Source organism: Mirounga angustirostris, unplaced genomic scaffold (genome assembly GCF_029215605.1).
Source record: "Mirounga angustirostris isolate CCGP_5_RB_7025 unplaced genomic scaffold, mMirAng1.0.hap1 SCAF_6, whole genome shotgun sequence".
Classification (NCBI taxonomy): Eukaryota; Metazoa; Chordata; class Mammalia; order Carnivora; family Phocidae; genus Mirounga; species Mirounga angustirostris.
Window position 1 is genome coordinate 140,613,149 of NW_026991714.1, and position 22,558 is coordinate 140,635,706.

The 22,558-nt window shown below is 37.3% G+C and overlaps 1 pseudogene; it reads right to left on the reverse strand.

The window, feature by feature from the left end:
* Window positions 1-6,376: 6,376 nt before the first annotated feature.
* Window positions 6,377-21,983, reverse strand: LOC123847119 (L-lactate dehydrogenase B chain-like; annotated as a pseudogene).
* Window positions 21,984-22,558: the final 575 nt, after the last annotated feature.

Here is a 22,558-nt window from a genome sequence, read left to right on the forward strand (position 1 = left end):
ATCCCATTTATTCATTCATTTAGTCAGCAAATATTTATAGAGTACGATGTACCAGACATGACGCTGATGCTAGCAAGATGGTGGAGTTCAATATACACTTTGTCCCTGCACTAACAAAGCTTATTCTAATGGGAAAGAAAAAAATTACAAAGTATGTGTTAAATTTTGTGATACAAGTGTTAAGAGCATCATGGTAATATACATGGAGGGAATGAAGGAGTTAGCATGATGAAGAATGATGTGGAGATGGGAGGTGACTGTTTCAGGAAGAGGGAAGGGCTGTATGAGCGTCTCGAGGTAACAGATGATACCATGAGTACTCAAGAAACTGAATCTCATACAATATAGAAATAGCATAGGCCAGATCTTGGAATGCATTTGGCTGTTTCAGCTTTTAAAATCCTTGGATTTTACTTTAAGGACAATGACTCTTTCCCCTGAGGGTGCTCTCACTCTCTCTGTCTCTCTCTCTCTTTCTCAAATGAATAAATAAAAAATCTTTAAAAAAAAATTGATGATTATGCCAGGCTCAGTGCTAGGTACTAAAAATACAAGAGTGGGAAAACACTTTTAATAAGTGGTTAATAGATGTTTGTTGAATAAATGAGTCATCACATGAACTGCTTTTGTTAAAAATTTAGATGAGGTTGCTTGAAGATGGGATAAAATATATAAGGACACACATCATTGTAAGGCTAATACTCACCCAGCTTTCTACTTTTCCTAGTGGCTGAACAATCTCAGTGATGGAAAATTGGTTTGGGCTTAATTAATCTGGGCCAGAGGAAGGTATCAATGTTAGGTAAAGGACTTCTTAGTAGAGCATACAGCAGTAATTAGAGTCTCTCACTTGAAAAGCCTTATTTCCAAGTGTAGTTAACTGTCAGTTCTCTCTCTCAATTTCCTCATGGAAACTACCACTTTTTTCATCTAGGTTCACCTAGAGCCTGTGATTCTTTTTTAAAAGTGTCCATCTTATCTAATAACACCTGCAGAAATTGTTTATATCATTGAAGACTGTCTGATGAAGCTGAGCAAGATAGCCCACTAAAATCTTTTCCTGTGGCAGAAGGTGCACAGGGAATATAGCAAATTACCTCAACATTTCTTCATTTCTTATCCAGGGTATGTTACTTCTCATCCAGGGAGCATGAGACAGAGACTACGAGGCTGATGACACCTGTCACACCTTGTTCCACTGTTTGTTCTCAAGGATGAGGCAGAAGAATTTAAATTATTTTCTGATGCTTGTCATGCAAAATGATATTGATGTCGTAGTGTGAGTTGGATTATATTAATTAAAACTCAATTTCCTGTAGAAGTTTTAAATTTAGCTAGTTTGTTACAGAATATGGGAGTAAGAAAGCGGTAGTTCTCCATGATTATTCTATGGGGGAGAAGTCTGATGTAAGTCAGAAGTGTAGAGAAAATGAAGCATTTAGCTTCCTAATGGACTTTAGTAGTACTGTCAACAAGGTAGTCTCCTAGCATCAACCAGTCACATGACAGGATTAATAATAATAGTTCTGTGCATTGGATATCTGCTCTACACTGTGCCCAACACTTTATAAGCATTCATCTATTTCTAACACTTAAAAAACACCCAACACACACACGCACAGACACATGCACACACAAAACTAGGAGAATGAATTTGCAGCAGGTGATAAGTGGAGTGTTAACATGAATAATGCAGAGAGAACCTCAAAAAATTAATAAAGAAAACTGGGCAAAGGATATCAATAATTAATAGAAAAAGATACAGGGGCAGCTATTCATACAAAAAGATGCTTAAGCTCATTTATAATTAAATGCATACAAAAACGAGATAAATTTCTTTAGGAAATTGGCAAAAATTAAACAAAAGGATGATGCCAGTATTGGTGAAATTAGGAGGAAAAAGCATACTCTTACATTACAATATTTTTGGAGACTCTATCAACATTTTAATTTCATGGTTTATAACCTAGAAGTTACTACCAAGTACCAGCATGGGTTGTGTGATGTTTGTAAACAAGAATACAAGGTTGTAAATCAAAACCTCTATGAGATACCACCTCACACCAGTCAGAATGGCTAAAATTAACAAGTCAGGAAATGACAGATGTTGGCAGGGATGCGGAGAAAGGGGAACCCTCCTACACTGTTGGTGGGAATGCAAGCTGGTGCAGCCACTCTGGAAAACAGTATGGAGGTTCCTCAAAAAGTTGAAAATAGAGCTACCGTACAACCTAGCAATTGCACTACTGGGTATTTACCCCAAAGATACAAATGTAGGGATCCGAAGGGGTACGTGCACCCCGATGTTTATAGCAGCAATGTCTGCAATAGCCAAACTGTGGAAAGAGCCAAGATGTCCATCAACAGATGAATGGATAAAGAAGAGGTGGTATATATATACAATGGAATATTATGCAGCCATCAAAAGGAATGAGATCTTGCCATTTGCAACGATGTGGATGGAACTGGAGGGTGTTATGCTGAGCGAAATAAGTCAATCAGAGAAAGACATGCATCATATGACATCACTGATATGAGGAATTCTTAATCTCAGGAAACAAACAGGGTTGCTGGAGTGGGGGGTGGGGTGGGAGGGATGTGGTGGCTGGGTGATAGACATCGTGGAGGGTATGTGCTATGGTGAGCACTGTGAAGTGTGCAAGACTGTTGAATCACAGATCTGTACCTCTGAAACAAATAATGCAGTATATGTTAAGAAAAAAAAAAGAAGAAGATAGCAGGAGGGGAAGAATGAAGGGGGGGAATCAGAGGGGGAGACAAACCATGAGAGACAATGGACTCTGAAAAACAAACTGAGGGTTCTAGAGGGGAGGTGAGTGGGAGGATGGGTTAGCCTGGTGATGGGTATTAAAGAGGGCACGTTCTGCATGGAGCACTGGGTGTTATGCACAAACAATGAATCATGGAACACTACATCAAAAACTAATGATGTAATATATGGTGATTAACATAACAATAGAAAAATTTTTTAAATACAAGGTTGTAGTTTTGAAAATTTGGAAATGGCTTAAATATGGAATTAAGGGCATATTATGCAACTATTAAAAATTGAGGAATATTTATATATTATCACTTTTGGAAAATGTCGATGATATATTGTTAAGCAAAAAAGGCAATCTAGACAATACAGTACAATAACATTTTAAAAACCTGTAATGTGATACTTTGAAAGACAAGTAGAATTGATACACCCCAACAAATGTAATCAAGAAAGAGGAAACACAAGTTACTGATATCGGGAATACAAAGGGAACCCTACTACAAATTCTGTAGACATTATAAGAATGATGTGAATATTACAAACTTCTTTATGCCAATCAATTTTGCAACATAAAATAGACAAATTTCTTGAAATACATAAATTACCAAAACTTACATAATAATAGAGCATCCAAATAGCCCCATATCTATTAAATAAATTGAATTTGTAATCATAAACCTTCCTACAAAGAAAACTATAGCACCAGATATCTTCATTAGTGAATTCTACCCAACACTGGAGGAAGAAATAAAACCAGTCCTCACAAATTCTTTCAAAAGGTGGAATAGGAGACAATATTTCTTACTTTGTTTTATGAGGCTAGAATAACCCTGAGACCTATCAATGATATTACAAGAAAAGTAAATTATAGATCAATAACTTTCATGAACATAACACAAAAATTGTAACAGCCTATTAATATACACAAAGGATAACTTATCATGGTGAAGTGGGGTTTATTCCACAAATACAAGGTTGATTTAACACTTGAAAACCAAGCCAATGGGATACACCACTTAACAGAATAAAGGAAAAAACTCACAATAGATGCAGAAAAAACATTTGGCAAAGTTCAGTACTCCATCATGATGAAACCTCACAGCAAACCAGGATGACAGCCTCCTCTGTTTGGTAAAGGGCATTACAAAACAACAGCTCACATCATACTTAATGGTGAAATGTTAAATCCTTTCCTCTGAGATTGGCAACAGGGCAAGGATGCTTGCTTTCACCATTTGTATTCAACAGGGTAAGAGGTTCTTGCTGGTGCATTGAGGCAAGAAGAAGAAACAAAAGACATCTAAATTGGAAAAAAAGTTGTAAAATACTCATTATTTACAGACAGCATCAGTGAGTATTTGAAAAATTCTATGGAATCATCCCAAAGTATAGTAGAACTAACAAGTGAATTTAGCATGAATACAAGATACACAGGCAATATTCAAAAATTTTATTCTGTATACAAGCAATGAGAATTTAAAATTAAATTTCAAAAGATACTAAATGCATCAAAAAACATCAAATACCTTGGAATATACCTTACAGATATCTTACAAAAGATGTACAAGACATCTACATTGAAAAGTGCGAAATGTTACTTAAAGAAATTACAGAATGCCTAAATAAGTGGAGAGATATGTTCATGGATTGGAAGGCTCATTAACATCTGGATGTCAGTTCTCTCCAAATAAGTCCATACACTCAATGAAATTCCTATTAAAATACCAGAAGGATTTTGTGAAGAAATACACAACCTGATTCTAAAATTTACATAGAAATACAAAGGACCCAGAATATCCAAAACAATCTTGAAAAAAAAAAAGCACTATTGGTAAAATTACACTGCCCGATTTCAAGACTTACTTCTTAAAGCTTAGATCAAGACACTGTGATATTGGCATAAAGATAAACATATAGATCAAGAGAACAGAATAAAGAGGCTAGAAATTGTTTTACATATATATGATTAGTTGATTTTTTTTGCCTCGGTACCAAGGCAATCCAGTGGGGCAAAGGAAATTGTTTTTAAACAAATATTGCTGGAAAAACTAGATATCCATATAGAAAAAAATACACTTAAACCCCTCTCTCATTACATATACAAAACTTAATTTGAGATGGATTATAGACTGAAATGTAAAACCCAGAACCTGGAACCTTGTAGAAAGAAAACATAGGTGAATATTTTAGCCACTTGGGGATAGGCAGAGTTTTTTGGATAGGGCACAAAAAGTGCTAACCATTACAAAACAAAACAAAACAAAACAAAAAAACTAAGTTTTCATCAAAATTAAAAATTTCTGTCATCAAGGGGCATCTGGGTGGCTCAGTTGTTAAGCGTCTGCATTTGGCTCTCAGGTCATGATCCCAGGGCCCTGGATCGAGCCCCACATCGGGCTCTCTGCTCGGTGGGGAACCTGCTTCTCCCTCTCCCACTCCCTCTGCTTGTGTTCCCTCTCTCGCTGTCTCTCTCCCTGTCAAATAAATAAATAAAATCTTTTAAAAATTTTTTCTGTCATCAAAAGGTGTTATTTAAAAAATAAAAAAACAAGCTACAGACTGGGAAAGATACTTGAAGCTCAACTCTGACAGAACTTGTATCCAGAATATAAAAAGAATTCCTATAAATTAATATTAAAAATGAACCAAGAAAAAATGATAAGCTAGACTTTATTAAAATTACAAACTACTCTGTGAAAGACAACGTCAAGAGAATGAGAAGACAAGCCACAGACTGAGAGAAAATATTTGCAAAAGAAACATCTATTAAATATATAAAATATACAAAGGACTCTTAAATCTTAACAGTAAGAAAACAACCCAAATAAAAAATGAGTCAAAGACCTTAAAAGAAGAAGAATACCCAAAAGAATATATACAGGTGGCAAGTAAGCATATAAAAAGTTGCTTCACAACATAGAAGAGTTAGTGTTTAAAAATTTATTTATTTATTTGAGAGAGAGGAGAGAGCCGAGCGGTGGGAAAGGGCAGAGGGAGAGGGAGAGAGAGTCTTAAGCTGACTCCACGCTGAGCATGGAGCCTGACGTCGGGCTCTATGCAGGGCTTGATCCCACAACCCTGAGATCAGGGCCCTGAGATCACAACCCGAGGGGAAACCAAGAGTGGGATGCTCAACTGACTGCACCACCCAAGCACCCCTAGAGGAGTTAGTGTTTAATGGGTACAGGGTCTTATTTGGGGGATATTAAATTCTTTGGGTGGATGGGGCTGATGGCTGCACAACAGCGTGAATGTATTTAATGCCACTGAACTGTACTTCAAAATGGTTAGAATGGTAAATTTTATGTTATTTACACTTCACTACAATAAAAAAAAACTCATTGAACACTGAAGACTTGTATATTTTATTGAATGTTAAATGTACCTTAATTTATTTATTTTATGATAGTTAATTTTATTTGTTAAGGGCTCATATTACAAACATTAAACCAAGTGTAGCTTCGATTCTGTGATCCCAGATTCACGTATTTAGGAAGATAAAAGCAAACTATGATCCATGTATATGGATGAAAAACTAAAGGCTCACAGTTAATCACATTGTAGTTTTAAATTTCACAGCCTAGGAGCCAAAAGTCACAGGTGTTTTTGGTCTTTCTGGATGTTCCACAAGGTAACTCCTGAGCTGAGTAACCTCATTACCCTTCAGCTTCTGGTTGATAACACTGGTTAATCCCCAAGCAGTCAGGATACACAGAAGGCTCAGGAAGATTTCATTCTCGATGCCATGCATTCCCTTCACCATTGTTGACACTGGACGAATCCCAGATAGATTTTTCAACAAGGATTCAATGAGATCAGCCACACTTAATCCAATAGCCCAGTTGGTATATCCTTTTAGCTTGATGACTTCGTAGGCACTTTCAACCACCATCTTAGGCACTTCCAATTTTCACTGTCATTGTCTGTCCCCATTTCTGGATTCAGTTCCTGGAGAGAAACACCTGCCACATTCACTCCACTGCACACAGCCACACTTGAGTTGCCATGTTCTCCCAAAATCCATCCACGGCAGCTGCTGGGATGAATGCCTAGTTTTGCAGCCATAAGATAGTGACATCTAGCAGAATCCATATTACACCCACTTCCATTCACACAAAATATGCCTCAATTTAAAATATTTTTAAAAGAGAGAAAAAGTGCTGAATAAACGAAATGAATAAGCAAACCAAAACTAATGCCAAGACTTTAAATTGCTCGAAATAATTCAGCTAAACTGAATATGCAAGTAAGGCTGAGAAATACTTTAATGGTTCTGGTATCATTTAGTTCTTTGGGGGAAACATTTTCCAGTTGGCCATTCCAGAGCTGTTGGCCCACAAGCACACTGTACTCTGTATTTCAAAGTTGGATTCCTCAATCTCCATGGCAGAGAAGAGCCCTGGTAACTCCACAGTTCTTTACGAAGACCCATTTGTTTAAACAAATGATTTGTTAAAAAATGAAAAGTAGGTACAACAGGTAGAGCAGCCTTTAGGATTGCGTTGTGAATTCTCAGAGTTTACTTGGAGATAACTGAAGCCAGGTGGGGCACCGTCCCCTTGTCTTCACTGGGCACGCTCTGATTTTTAATATGGGACATGCGATGCGAAACCCAGTGAGTCTTAATGGCAATCTTCTTCAGATAATCTTTGTTATCTACATCATTCTTTCTGCCTGACCATTTGCTGGAGGCAAACATGAGGGCAGTTCAAATAACCTCTTTGTTCACAGCCTGCCTAATACCAACCAAGACAAACTGATTCATTCCCTCAGACTCTGAGGCAGAAACTAACCCTATCTAGTGATCAGTCTATAGTTGCAAGTAACTATAATCGTGGCATCAAGGTCTGTTTTGTTGCTGGTGGCCCTGAGCCAAAGATAATTATTTTATTTTTTCGACCTTTGGTGGCACTCCTCTGTAGGCTGTTGTGCAAATTGGGGAAGTGTGGATTATACTGATGTATTTCTGTCAGCTGAGGTTTTTTTCCTCCCTTGTAAATCTCCAGCACTGGGTTCTCATACAGCCTTCCTGGTCTCCTTTCTATTTGGAAAAACAAACAAACAAAAATCCCCAACTCACTGGACACTGTCCTGGCCACTAAGGGACATATCCCTGAGCCTGGGGGTTCTCTTCTGGATACCTCCTCTCTATCAAGGCACTGACGCCTGACTCCATGTGAGTAAGGCTGAGATTCTCCTTGTGATTCCCGTCAGAAAGTTCAAGTCCTGTTTATCCAACCAGCCGTTTCCTACTCCCACCAGGCTTCCTCCTCGGAGCCCAGAAAACAGCTTGAAATTGATGTAAATTATATAGACATAATTGCAGACGTAATTCTAGAACTTCTTGACTCTGAGATAGGATCAAGGGCTTCCTTTATTTGGAAGACATTGTCCCTTAAGAATGCACATTTACTTCCTCAGCACCATCTGATTTCTTAATGTGAAGCCAAAGAAATTGTGGTTTGTGTTTGTTATGTTCTGGCACAAATTCAGAACTCAGTACCCGCTTGATATTCCAGAAAGCATCTCTATGCTGGTGAATTTAATATCATGGAACAACATTTTTCTAGTGGGCTATAAAATAATTCTGCAGTAATTCACATTTATTGAACAAAAATATGGTAAAAACTGAGTGCCTTGTAAGCACTAAATATGGGTGCTTAGGTTCTTATTTGATGGATCATTGGCGGCCTCTCAGAATATTCCTGTGGCTTTAGGTTTCAAACCTTTTTGTAGGGACTTGGAATAGCCTACTGGGGTTGTCTTTCACTAGTCTGATACCCCCCTTTTTTTTCTTTAATTGTTTTTGGGTTTTCCCCTTTAAAACAAAAGATACACATTTTAGGTTGTTTTTTTTTTTAAGATTTTATTGAATTATTTGACAGAGAGAAAGCACACACCAGAGGGGAGAGGGGCAAAGGGAGAAGGAGAAGCAGACTCCCCGCTGAGCAGGGAGCCTGATGTGGGGTTTGATCCCAGAACCCTGGGATCCTGACCTGAGCCAAAGGCAGGTGCTTAACCAACTGAGCCACCCAGGCACCCCTATATTTTAGTTTTTAAGTAAATTGGTGTAATGTCTGATTCCAGATAGAATTATACAGCTTCTTTCTATAAGCTCCCAGATTATATTTTAGAAAATTGGTCAATAGCTGAGGCCATATTATCAGTTTACTGTACGTGGATTTTTAATGGTGTGAATCACTTCTTTCCCAAGACAGCTGTCCCCCTGTCTGGGTTGCTGTTGCCCTTTTCTGCACTGTCTCTAACTATATCAGAAACAGTGCTCATCAGTGCAACAGACCATGCGAGGAAGTATTCACTGTTGATTGACTCCCAAGAACTACAAGGACATCACCAAGTCATGACCATTTCTAAGGGCTACTGCTCATGTTTCCCTGCCCTGAAGCCTAGGCCCTAGTGTCGACTGCCTGCGTAAGAACCTTTTATGGTTGAGATCACATGTATATTCATATCCAGTTATAGACTTTATTATAACATTACTAAGTCTTTATTAAGGTCAAATTATCTCAAAGTTGCACTTCCTGAGATGTACATACTGTATCCTTGAATTTATCAGATAAAGTTTAGATACTACATAGTCAAATCCAGATTTGGCTTGTCTCCTTGCATTCTGACACACGCATGTTGACACGTGTATTTCCTGCATTTTGTTGACTCTGTAGGCAACGGCTTTCTGCCTGGTAATATGGACAGCATTAGTATCAGGTTATGTTTCTTTACTTATTGTGGTGTTTGTTATGTGGTCTCTCTGGCTGGGGATTTTAATTGGGTGCAGTTCAGTTAGAAATTAACTTGGGAGGATTTATTGGTAATTCCACATTAGATTTTCGTCCTATGTTGTCTAAGAAATTCAAAAAATTTTAATGGTGAAATAGATATACTGGTCTTTGCCATAAGCAACATAGTTCTTGATTCTTTTTTCGAAGGGATAATCTCTGAGCAATGTCGGATGTGTGGCTCTAATAATCAGTAGTATTACTCTAAGTGAGGCAGTAATGATGGAAGGTCTTACTCAGATACATGAGCTGATCCATAAACTGCCCAGGGACATCTATTTCTTTTATGCAAAGGAAAACCATCAAGGAAACCTTGGGACATATACTGATCAACGTCAAACTCGTCAGTGTGTCCCAAAGTGTTCATTTTAAAGCAAAAGATCCATTTGAGTAACCGGATGGAGACCAGGAATATTGAGAATGAGTTAGTTAATTGTGCTTTTTCTTGTCCTGTTTCTTTTCAACAGAGTCTCACCTCTGTCTCCAGAAAATAAAAGATAAGCCAATTTTTCCATGTAGCTCTTTACCTGGTGAAAAGCAGTTCTAACCCTGCCTCATTCTAAAATATTATCATAAGCAACACAGGAATTGAAAAGGAACAAAAATTCTAATAATTGATTAAAATGGTCTTTGATATGTAAAATTTTTGTTAGTTTCTAATCCAATGGTATTTCTTTCATTCCTACTATCCTGTGATCAATCATAAACCAACCCAGCCTTTCAGATTTCAATAGATGAATACAAATTTTTGAGGGGCTTCCACTAATTATTTTCTATATTTAAAATAATCAGTAACAATGACTACTCTTACTCTTTTTGGGTGCTTACCCTACAGTCCTAGCCAATGAGATGTTGTCTTCATTTATCTTTTAAAGGGACTTACGGCTGTGGCTACACATAGAATTTTAACCATTGACCTTTCACCCATTCATTAATTCTTTCAGCACTCTTGCTAAACTCTTCCTACTTCTCTTGCACCATGCATGCTAGGTGCTGGGGGTAAAAAGAAGACTAAAACAGGGTTCTGTCCTTGAAGAACTCACAGTGTAATGGGGAAGCTAAACTTGTGCACAACTTCAGTTTTTACCAATTAGGAGCTTACAACTGAAAGGTGGGGAGAACACATTATCTTTTTTTTTGAAAATTGGCTGGATTTGGTTTAATTCCCTGCCTTCCTCTACTGCCCTTTCCCCCCTATCACCCCCACAAGGGAAAAAAAAATGAGAGTAAAATCTCTTTTGAAAAAGTCCCTCAATGGCAGCTGTGGAAAATGATATTGTTTGCTAGCGTAATAGAGAAGGAGAAAGAATGTTCCATTCTAGGTCCACACTTGATTTTGTAGTCAAAGGGAGCTAGCCAGTGAGAGCTATTAAAATTCATATTAAAGCAACCAGATATTTTCATCCTGTTCTTAAATGATGGAAGCACATTTGCTTAGAATTAGTTATTTTATATTTTATTCTCATATTTCATAAACAAATATAAGTGCAAAATGGACAGATAAACTGGATGATATGGACTAGAAACTCAAACTTTTCATTTGTGAGAATTGATGGTTGGAAAGATAATGTGAATATTTAAAACGATTTAAAATCTAACTACTTCCATGTGTCATTCTTTATTTAAAACAAAGATATGTCTGTGTAGATTTTTAGTTTTGTGTAGTTACGATAGCAGAAGTTAATGTAAGATAAGAGGACCCCATAGGCTATATAACATAATATTCTTTTTCAAGAAAAAGAAAAAAGAAAGAATCTTAGCAACAGTAGCTACGCAACACGTTAAAGATGATTTTGAAGAAAAGAGACTAGTTCATTGTTGTATGAAAGACAAAAAAATTTCAGAATACTATTATTTAAGATCAGTGTGTTATATATTGATAATACATTGCTGTTTTATTCATTTGATATTTACCTTAACTAAAAGTCTAAGTTTATCCTCCAGGTTAATGAAAGAGAAAAGGATTCCACTAGAATAAAATATCATTTTAAAAGATGTTTAGAAATATCCACATTTCTCTAGAGCATAACATCCTAAAGGTGTAATTTTCATATTTTCTTGAGATTAGGCTGGCTGAGTTCTTATATTTTTTTTACACAATTAAAATGTAGATGTTATTTTTCATTTTCATGTATTAATAGTTTGCAATCAGTTGAATACAAGATTCTCAGTTAAGAAAAAATATAGTATCAAAGTTATCCTGGTTATAGTTGATATTTCTTCTTAGAAAGCCTGTGAAGCCTAGTTTATTTTTATTTTAAGATGAGAAATTTCATTACAATGATGGCCCCTTTAAAACAAATTTGCTTTGTTAAAAGCAGGTAGGATCACATTCCTTATAAACGTTCATCATTGTAAAAAGTACTAAAATCTTTACCAGTAATGTGTTAAATTTTTTTAGGAATTTGAAGAAACTTATGTATCCCATATGTTTACTAATTCATGTGGAACTTTCAAGAAAATGTATGGAGTTGGTTCCATAGGTGATACTTGTCTCCATTTTATGTGAGAAAAAAATCAGTTTTTAAGCATGTTGCCTGGGACCAATGACCTGTTGAAGATACCACGAATAGAACTGGGAGGTTGGTTCCCTGACCTGCAGGGTAGATCCCTCTGTTCATCTGAATACTTTGATTGGTTTCAATATGCAAGTTTGGGGATAGTAGTTGTAAAGAGAAAACATTGGTCTGCATGATAGAAGGAGAAAAAGTTGGGGTTCCTGGGACAATTCAGGAGGGAGGGTGTAAAGAGATGAGGAAAGGGCAAAGAAGGGGCCAGAGAACTGGGAAGAAGCGGTGACCTTCCTTGGGTTTCTTCAATCTTCAATAATTTCTACTAAGTTTCCAAAATGCTTAGTGTTACTATTTTTTGTGAAAACAGAATTTTCCATAATCTTGATCTTCCCTGAGTACTCATTAACCCATATTCAATATTTAGGGATATGTTGCTACTTGCGAGCACTGCCCCTTAGTGCTGGGGACACAGTGATGGTGAGGCTTCCTCCTCGCCCTTGTGGAGGTTATGATCTACTACAAGGTCAGCAATCCATAGCCTGCAGGCCAAATATGGCTCACAAACTAAGAATGATTTTTAAACGATTGAAAAAAATCAAAAGAAGAGTAATGTTTCATGACATGTGAAAATTGTATGAAATTCACATTTCAATGCCATTAATAAAGTTTCATTGTAACATAACTGGGCTCATTTTTTTATGGACTATTTATGGCTGATTTTGCACCAAAAGACAGAGTTAGGTTACTTGTGACAGAGTACATCTGGCCCAAAATGTCTAAAATATTTACTATCTCGCTCTTCACAGCTAAAGTTTTCCAAACCTAGTATATAAAATTGATGTTAAATAAGAGATTATAATTAAGTATAGTTTATTATAATGGAGAATATTTAGGATTATATAGACCATATAGCTTGCCAAACAACTCAGACATAAAGAGTAATATTAGTTATCTGTACTAATCAGATGGAGTCAGGACTATTTGCTTGTTACAGAACCCACCCTAAACCAGCCTATGCCAAAATATATATATATATATACTGGTTAATTAACTAGGAAGACCAAGGAAAATTCTGGCTTTAAAAATGGCTGGCTTCGGGCGCCTGGGTGGCTCAGTCGGTTAAGCGGCTGCCTTCGGCTCAGGTCATGATCCTGGAGTCCCGGGATCGAGTCCCGCATCGGGCTCCCTGCTCAGCTTGGGGTCTGCTTCTCCGTCTGACCCTCTTCCCTCTCGTGCTCTCTGTCTCTCATTCTCTCTCTCTCAAATAAATAAATAAAATCTTAAAAAAAAAATAAAAATAAAAATGGCTGGCTTCAGCAGTTCAAATGATATTATGACCGATTTATTTATCTCCTTTCTTCATGTTTTTGGCTCTGATATCTTTCTCTATGTTAGCATCATTTGAGGTAGACTCTCTTTGTGTTGTGACAAAAATGACCATAAATAATTCTAGACGTCATGTACTTTCTGGTTGTGAGCCCCAAGAAAAGCGAGTAGTTCAACATTTAAATAAAGACCCAGAGAGGATTCTGACTGGACTGGCTTGGGTCATGTGCCCATTCCTAAACCTCAGACCAGTGGCTATGCTGCATCACATGACCTCCTGTCATTGATGGCGGATGCAGGTCCGTGTGATCGACATCCCTACCAGTAGAAAGAACCTGCTGGGATAACAAAAATAAGAGATTCACACTATGAGCTGACATTTATAATTCTTTTTTTGCAAATGTTTGAGTTGGTGGGGAATATATAGCATTCCAATCATAGTGGTGGATATAATCTCATAAAAGAAAAGTTGTATGAAAAGATCTTAATACTTTATTACAGAAGTTGCATACTGATTGCCTATGGGACTGTTTTGGCTTTCTGAACTATTCTGTCTAGTCTACTGACCTGTAGTTTCTTTTCTTCTTTTTTAATTGAGCCAATAATTTTCATCTTTTCCTTTAAAAAATCAATTATGGCAAAACTAGATCTGCATTCTTGCATGAAGATAATTAGTTACCTTTTTTTATATATATAATAGAGCAGCAGCAACTATTCCCTTAGATGGAACATTTGGTCTCTAATTAGCCACAATCACCATCACTCCCTATTGCTTCTCTAATGTTAAAGCTGATTTCAGTTGCCACTTTTGTTTGTTTCTTCTAGAATAAAGAATTATTTCTCTATATGCCTATCTCTGCTGAATGTGGGGAAAAGATGCTTGATTTAGACTCAATGGAAAAGATCATCTTTCTTTGATGAAGTGAAGAATAGTCTTCCATATATAACACACAAATAAAAGATATCCCTATTGAAAGAACCACAACATAAGAGGTTGTGAAATATGAAATAAACCGTCTGAAACAAATCATAACATTTATTACTGGTATATGGAGAAGATGAGAAATGAAAAACTTAACCTGAGACTAGGACTGAAATGTCAATGATTGTTTTTGAATATGAATAAAATATCTGATGCTCCTATAAATGAGGTTACATATTAAGTGAAAAAAATTACCCAGACAACAAAAACTTTTATAAAGGATGGCAAGTTTATAAAAGAGCATCATAGAGTACAGCAGAAATTATGTGTTCTGCACAGAGACAAGCATTTGTAAATTGAAGTCTTACTGGAAGTACTGTTGACCAGAATATTGAAGTTATGTCTTAGCTCTTGCAGAAAAGTTGTATAAAAAAAGTTAAATTGGTTGCAGCATTTTTTACTGCAGATGATGAGAGCACAGCTTTAAATAATATCACATCATCAGATACACTGAATTGGTGATACTGACAAGAATACTTATGTGTCAGAAGATGACAGGCTGTGATTGGACTCAGCAAATGACTGATCTTTGTCTGCAAGAAAATTTGCAAAATGTAAGGCAGTTGGTCAAAATCAGTCAGTGTGATTCAGTCTTACAATGGACAATGTTAATGTGAAAACTTAAATTTAGGAAGGAAACATTCCCCAAGACATAGAATTTAGGTCTCTTGGTTACAATCATTTTCTAGGAATTGCTTTGTGCCAAAGAATTTAAAATGCAACATACCATGAATGTGCCGTAATTAATACTGTGAACTGGGTAATGTTACACAGCATAAAACCCAGATATCCAAGGGCTTCTTTTTATAAATTAGATGGCTCCTATTGTGGCCTGTTGCAGTACATGGACTTACGTGGCTGAGTGCTAATATTTTTGGACGCTTTTATGTCATTTGCCACTCTACTCAGTCTCTAACAATGAAAAGTGGATCAAAGTCTTGGCCTTTTGATGCTAGAACCTATCAATTTTGAATAGTTCTCTTCAAAGACATTCACCACGTTCATCAGCTACACAAATGTATGATTCAATTTGCTCACTTGAAGTGAAATTGTGTCTTTAAGGAACTAATTTGGCAAGGCATAATCTGGCCCATTATCCTGCACTGAAATCACTCTCCTGACATGAAAGTCATGGCTTGAACTACATTACCAAAGCTGTGGAGTTGAAAATGGAATTCCAAAAAGGTTCTCTGATTTTACACTTTATGAAAATAAAGAAACATTGAAACATTAGAAAGTTTACCTTTGTAATTTGAGATTGATAATATGAAAACAAGAGCTACAAACGGAAGCCATTGAACTGCAAAGCAATAACTGAGAGTTAAGTACAGTGGTATCGGGATGCCAGAACTGAACCAAGACATCTCCAGACGCAAGCACTGTGTAAAGAGATGAAACTGAGTAAATCAAAGTATTACACCTAACTGAAGGATTTGTGGTTTAGGCTTACATGGTCTGATGGTGATATCTTATGTTTCCATGATAAGTCCAGAAGCAACAAATTATGAAAGAGAACTTAAGTAAGGAAATATTTCTATTTTTCAATGTTTTTTATTTTAAAATTTCAAATACCTCTAAAAATATCACACATACCTGTTCATACTATATTCAGGAAAAATAATGTAAATTTGGTTTTTTCCAACACTTCTCTCACATCTCATTAACCTCACTTGTTTCTGTGATTAGCTGGCCTCTGGAGGCATTTGAATGAGCCCTTCCCCCACACCCCCGCCTTGACCTAAGCCTCTGTATGATGCCCAATCATCCTTTGATGGAAGGCTATATTAAAGAAAGTAACCTTTATGGTATCTATAAACAGAGATTCCAAATAGCAAGAATTTGTCAGAGTGTGTCCAGCACTATCTAGGGGAAAAATGTACCCAACCAGGGACCTCAAGGATATTGTTACTGTGGAGATAGACGCACTGATCATTTTCTAGATAGATAACAGGAGCCATAAATATCATTCAACTACCTATCCTTGATCAGATGTTGTGCTCACTAAGCAACAGCAATATTATCGACCTGGTCTGCGGGAGAGAGCGAGGCACCAGAGTATCTTTTCTCTTCAAAAGTGCATTTTTCTCCTACACATTTATAAGTTTGCTTTCCGGTTTACATAGCAGCCTCTTGTCAGTTTGGGTAGCTAAATTAGTTGCTAGAGCCTTATCACCCTTGGGCATAAGAACAGAGTATTTGTATCTTGACCTATAAACAACACACCAGATCCTGCTACTTAATTATTTATAACTCAGTGCTCTAAAAAATGGTTGGACCATACCCAGTACCATTTAACTGAATTTATGTATGAGGATTTAGGAACAACAGTGAGAGTCTTCCTTACCACAATCATTTAGAAATCAAATTACTCTTTTACTAATGCTTTTTTTTTTTTAAATTTAACCTGATCCAGATCCAGTGGCTTTATATTTTGAAAATTTTACCAGTAGGCTAGTGGAATATGAATTTACTGTTAACAGAAGTCACATTAAAGAAGAGTAGGCTGAGCCTGCAGGGCTCCTAACCATAGTCTGTAGAAGCTAACACTTCACTATATGAGGCAAAGACAAAGGGGTTAATGGCCCTGATATGCTTTTCCACAATAAATTAATTTATGTGGGTTTACATTCTTCTCAGAGGCAAATCGGCATTCTCTGACATGCACCCATTAATATAAGTTATGAGACAAAGTATTTTAATTGTATATCACGCCACATAAGGCTTTATAACTTGTACCAAGTCTGTCAATATCAAAGTCAATAAAAGTTGAGTGACTGTGAAATAAGATTCTGAACAATTAATCTTAAAGCTAAAACAGTATGAAGAGTGAATGGAAATTATAAATGTATGTAAGATTATTATTTTAGTCCCATTTTTCTGGTTTGTATTATATAAAGTAATTAAGTTTTCCTTTAAAAAAATCCATCATGATTATATTAGAAAAAATGTTTGTATTTGCCTTTTAGAAATAGTTTTAAATATGCTCTATTGACTGTTTCTAACTGATTGAATTCTCAGACATATTTTAAGTAAATTAATTAAGAATGTTTGTTTTAAGAACTAATGTTGGGAAAAATACTATACAATAGAGATACATTTCTACAAGAAAAACATCTGAGATATGAGAGGAACAGAAAATCAGACAATCTTGTTTTTTAAAAAATCCTTACTATAGTGAGTCTAATAAAACCACAAAGCATTTGTTGGAAATGATCTTGAAGGTCATGTAGTTTAATTTCCTTCCGAATGTATAAATCTCTCTTACGTCACCCCAAACAGTCATGCAGCCTCTCCTTGAACATTGCCACTGACATTGGATTTATTACCTTTCTACTCAGTTCATAAATTTTACCTTCTATCTGGTTTTAGGGTTTTTTATGTACATGTCATATGATTTCTACTAGACTATAGTCTCCTTGAGGGCAGATTCAATACTTAAATCCCTAATATCCTGTTTATAACAAGTGCTTTCCCTGTAATACGGTTCTCAAATATATTATTGAAGTAATCAATTAAGGAGTTCCTACTTGGGGACAATGTCTACTTATTAGAAAGTTCCCCTTTAAAGTGAGCTCTTCTGTTCTGTCAGCTGATCCTGTTTCTTTAGAGACCCAGCCCAAAGGTGGGATTTCATGCTTATGGTAGAGATTAAAAGTATTTGGCTCCTTGTTATTGCTTCCCTTATCCTCTTCTACAATGGGGGGAAAAAGCTGATTTCGGTTCCTGTTCTTTTAAAATAACAGTGGTGTTAATTTTCCTTATGCCACTGCAAGGTCTAAGGTTTGACTAAACCTAAATCAATCCCTTTATTCATCAAGACATACTGAGTCTTTGGGGGTTTTTCAGTTGAAATTCAAGTCATTCGTTCTTCATTCTTAAAATTACTTAATGATAGGGTGCCTGGGTGGCTCAGTTGTTAAGCGTCTGCCTTCGGCTCAGGTCATGGTCCCAGGGTCCTGGGATCGAGTCCCGCATCCGGCTCCCTGCTTGGCGGGAAACCTGCTTCTCCCTCTCCCACTCCCCCTGCTTGTGTTCCTGCTCTCGCTATCTCTCTCTCTGTCAAATAAATAAATAAAATCTTTAAAAAAAAATTACTTAATGATATCCTGCCCCAAGAGCTCCTTTCTGGGTGGTGCCAAAAGTCACGCCACCTGACGATGATAAACACTGAGTCAGCGTGGATGGCAAGAAATAATCACACTTTAGGATGGTTTTTATGGTCAAAGCATGACTGTGAGAGGAAGACAAATTTGTCAAGTTTTTTTTTTTTTTCTCACAAGACGAGCTTACTCAAGGATCTATGAATGTGCTCCTTACAATTCAAAGCTTAGACTGCTTTAGATCTGCCAAGGACCTTAGATCACAAAGTTCAAATTCTTCATTTTATAGACAAGGAAATTAAACTCAGAAAGTGTCTATTGGCCTAGATCATAGCTAGCTAGTGTCCGTATCAGAAGTAGAGACCAAGACTGTTCATTTCTATGTATCCCTCTGTGTCCCGAGAGCCTTCTCACACAACTCTCTTCAGATGTCAAGTTGAGTTGTCTTTTCTATATCATGTACTGTCGTGTAAAGCTTAAAGTCTGCCAGAGGGAAATAAGTGCTTTGGTTACGATGTGTTTTGTGATTTATCACATAGGAGCTTAGGGATATGTATTCAATAAACCTCAAACAGCAGCATGTCATTCTGTCTATAACAACCCCAATACCGGGTCTCCTGTAAAAGAGAAAACCCAATTGTCTTCAAGTTACCCCCAAGTCATCTTTTCCTCAGAAAATTTAAATTCATTAAGATGGCAACTAGACATTGTGGAAATATGCATAAATAAATAATATTGAGCAATTTAATGAAATAATCAAGATTTAGCCCAATTAGAGATAAATGATCATCAGTACCAAAGTTGAATTCTTGCAACTATTTGTTGTGGGAATATATACATTTGTTGTATTAGGATACATCTACCTATTTTAGTATATCAAAGAGAACAATACATAACGGTAATCCTTGGATTTCAGAGGATGGAAACCAGACCTGCAGTTGATTTTTTTTAAAAGCCTACATGTACTAGAAAACATGAAGAATGGAATGAATAAACTCATAGAGTTGTTTCCTTTCCATAAGTTGTTGAAGGCTATAATAGAAATTTGGACCATCGACAAGAATTCTATTTTTTTATATGTTTAGCAAAATCAAGACGAGTCCATTCAATATTTATTTAGACTACTTCTTTCCTTCATTCTTTCACTCATTTATTTACTCACGTATCTGTTCTAGAAGTACTGAGTGTTCACCAAGTGGCAGGCCCCTTGCCTGGTACCGAGGAACACAAAGATGACTATGAGGCATTGATTTCCTTAGCTTTAAGGAGAGGTCAGGTGAGACAGTCCAACATGTCACTCATTATAATAAATAGCATCAAAATTAGACATGTGTCTAAAGTATGGGGGAGCCCAGAGTAAGTGATAATTTCCAGTTTAAAGGTTGAGATTGCTTTTACAGAGTCGGTAATACCTGAGGTGGATCTGGAGGAAAGACTAGGATTTTACCCTGTAGAGGAGGGAGGGGAATAGTGTTGCAAAAATAGTTCAAATGAAAGTGCAGAGGCAAAGGCTTGATGAGCTTGAGCTTGTTGCAGTGCCGTAAGTGGTTCTGCTTGATGGGCACTTAGAGTGAGGCGTGGTGGGAGAAACCCAAGGGGGGGGGGGGTGTGAGAAAGGCCGTGCATCACATGCTGACGAGCTCAGGCTTTATCTCATAGACAAGCAGAGGAATAAAATGATCAGATCTGTGTTTTAGCAAAAAACTATACTAATCAGGTATCATAACAAGCATGCAAATATATATCCTTGGCCTTGAATTTAGTACATTACAATGTACCTCATTACAATTTAATAATGGGGATGAAAAAATAAATGAGATTTTTTTAAGTTATAAGAAGGATAAAAATAATTATTTGCATTTTTCGCAATAACCAAGACATGGAAACAACCTAAGTGTCCATCAGTGGATAAATGAATAAAGAAATTGTGGTACACACACCCATGCATACACGCAACGGCATATTATTTAGCCATAAAAAAGAATGAAACCTTGCCATTTGCAGCAACATGGGTGGGCCTCGGGGGCATTATGCTTAAGTGAAATAAGTCAGAGAAAGACAAATACCATATGATCTCTTTTATATGGGGAATCAAGAAAAAAAGAAAAAATCAAGTTCATGGATACAGAGAACAGACTGGTGGTTGCCAGAGGTGGGGGGTGGGAGAAATGGGTGAAGGGGGATCAAAGGTGAACAGACAAAAGAAAAAAAATTAAAAATGGAGTAATAAAATTAAAAGCTATAAGAATAAAAATAATACAAGTTAAGTGGGTATTCAGAAATGAGAAAGCTTATATGACTGAGGGGAATCGGGAGAAATATTCAGGAAAGAGACTGTCACACTTGAACTGGGCCTTGAATTATGAGGGGTGTTTAGTATGTAAAGAAGGGTGGGAAAGGGCCATTGAGGTTAAAGAACCAGCAGGAACCCAAACCTCAGCAAGTTGACAAGAGCAATGAGTATAGAGGGGTGTGGACTTGAAGGCTCAAAAGCTAAATTGAGGAGAGGACAAGGAGGTCCTTTATCCAAGGCAAGTAGTTTGAGCTTCATTCAACAGAGACATTTGGGGGGAATGTGATCAGAGTTATGATTCAAGATGGTTGGTCTGTAAATAACACCTAGGATAAACGGATAGGGAAAGAGGAGCAAAATTTCAGGCAAGAGATGGAGACCTGAGCAGGGATCATGACAGTGAGTCTCACAGGAAATGAACAAAGGAGACACCATAGAAGAAGAATCAATAGGGCCCTGGAGAGCATCAGAGATGCTGTGGATGTTTCCAGCTCATGACTCAAATAGCAGCTCCTACAATAGGAACTGGGGAGGTGTGAGGAAGAGCTCTGCGGAGAGGAGAGTTTCTTATAACTTGGATGGGATGACTTTATGATTTGTTTAAAACATCCAGCTAGAAATATCCAGAAGACAGTTGGTATTGCTGGGTCCAGAAGCTTCGGAAAGAGGATGGAGGGAAGTTTCTCACATAGAGACAAAAGGTGAAGTCATAGGAGGGAAGGCTCTTGCCACAGATGGAAATATCTAGGAATCTACAGTGTAAGGAAAGGAGAAGAATGTTGGGGAGTAATGGTATTTGAGGAATAAGAAAAAAAATTGAAAAGCCACCGGCAATGGAACCAGAGAATCCATAAAAATAGGTGGGAAAACAGGCTATTTCAGGGAACTGGAAAGTGGGATGTGTGTTTCCAGAGCCGGGAAGAAGGGAATACAGCAGAGAGGACAGGGAGGACCGACCATTTGGGAGGCTACAGTGAGACAATGCGGTGTTTAGGAGTTTTACTGCATTCAAACCCTAGCTCAATTTTCATAATTATCTTGGGGTTTACTTTTTTAACCTCTTTAACTTCAACTTTCTTACCTGAATAAAAACTGGAATAAACTATCAACCTTGTAGGGTACTTGTGAGAACAAAAGAGGCTCATATTACTTACCTCATGCATCTCTGGGAAAGCGGGGCAGACACCCATGCTGGTCTAAAAAATGACTAGAGAGAGAAGACACTGGCTTGGGGGCTTTATGGTGCTTAGGAGGTGGGGCTGAGGCGAGGGCTCCCACAAGCATGTGCACGGGATTCCCTGTTTGGACTTGCCACTCATGCCAAAAAAAAGGAAGACTCAGCTTTCTTATCAGGTTAGCAGATATAAGGCAGAAAGGAAGGAGGTTAGGGTGAGGCTTGAAACCTGTCAGCAGCCAAGCATCAAACAGCAGAGTCAGGCACTTACAAAGTGTTTCCTAAATTTCTCCCTCAGCTGAGCCCCAGAAATGCCCAAGGCCACTCCAGCACCACCGTACAAGGCGAAAGGTGATGGAAAGGGAGCCAGAGTAGACAGAGACATAGGCAAATGGGATCTAAATACCTTAGCAAGGTGAAACAGCTGTGACTCCCCCTGCCAGGGCCCTGAGAGTACTTGTCCTACTCGTAGGGAGCCCAGAAACTCGTGGGAAGTCCTTTCACAGATGAGCATTTGAGTTGTTTTAAAATGTGTTTGGCTGGATTTACACTAATCTACTTAAGCTCTGGTTTTCCTTGTGATGGGTGGAA